The sequence below is a fragment of the Theobroma umbraticum genome, unplaced genomic scaffold (genome assembly GCF_002168275.2).
Source record: "Theobroma umbraticum cultivar Fairchild unplaced genomic scaffold, ASM216827v3 scaffold_67.0, whole genome shotgun sequence".
In the NCBI taxonomy this organism is placed as follows: Eukaryota; Viridiplantae; Streptophyta; class Magnoliopsida; order Malvales; family Malvaceae; genus Theobroma; species Theobroma umbraticum.
The window spans coordinates 4,680,620-4,681,769 of record NW_018397262.1 but is presented as its reverse complement, the minus strand read 5'-3'; positions in this window follow the sequence as shown (position 1 = coordinate 4,681,769).

Sequence of the window (1,150 nt, the reverse complement as noted above, 5' to 3'; positions counted from 1 at the left end):
GACCCTTGAAGTGAAGATCAAGCGAAGTTCGTGATCAAGACTAAGTCATCAAGCGAAGTTTGTGATCAAGATATCAAGTGTTCGTGATCAAAATCAAGTCATCAAGACCCTTGAAGTGAAGATATCAATTGTTTATGATCAAGATTAAGTCGTTAAGATCATTGAAGTGAAGATCGAGCAAAGTTCATGATTAAGACTAAATCCGAGTTCATGACTCTTAAAAACGAAGTGAAGAAATTAACTAGAGAAATTTTCAAAGAGTATAACTCACACCATCAAATATTTGTATTTGTCTCATAATTTTCAAGTGAAGAAATTTTAACGAGAAATTTGTGTGTACAAATAAAAAGGAGAGGAATCAGGAAATCATTCGAAAACATTATAAGCATGTTTATGTCATCCTTCCATTGCATTTTCAAGTTAAAAAGCACCTACTTAAAGTTAAGAGTAATATTATTTTTCCTTATTTTTTTTACTATTTAACTCATTAAATAAAAAATTAAATGATTTAAAAGTAAGATTTTTAAATTTATGATAAATCAAATAATTCATAAATATAATATTCAATATTGAATCAATTTATGATACTTCGATTGAAGGTATAAACCAAACAAAAAGTAAGAATAATACAAAAACCTAATTGAATTTTTTTTGAAAACAATCCAAAAGACCATAACGTGAACTTTGAAACAAAAAACAATAACAAAATTGATCATATAAGTAACAATTCAACTATGAAAACTATTAACTCAAAAGGAAGATGAAAAACAAAACATTGCTCCTTACTTCTCTTATAATTATTAGTATTTATTATCATGTGTGTTATACATAAAATTCTTTAAATTTCATGATATGGAAGATGAGATCTTTTTCTTAATTGGCATATAAACGCTGAATTTTAATTATCTTGTAATACAATCTAATGAAAAAAAAACTAGAAAATATGAGATTCTTTTTGGTTTTTTTACAAAGAAATTATGATATTTTTGTTGGTCATATATTCCAAATGAATTATTAACAGCAGAAAACAAAAAGGTATATTGGAAGAATGAACTTTGAAAAGCCCAAAAATATAACAAAAGGAAGCATTATAGGCTCCATATATTTGTTATTCTTAATAAAGGGTTAAGGGTATTTTCAAAAAAAAAAA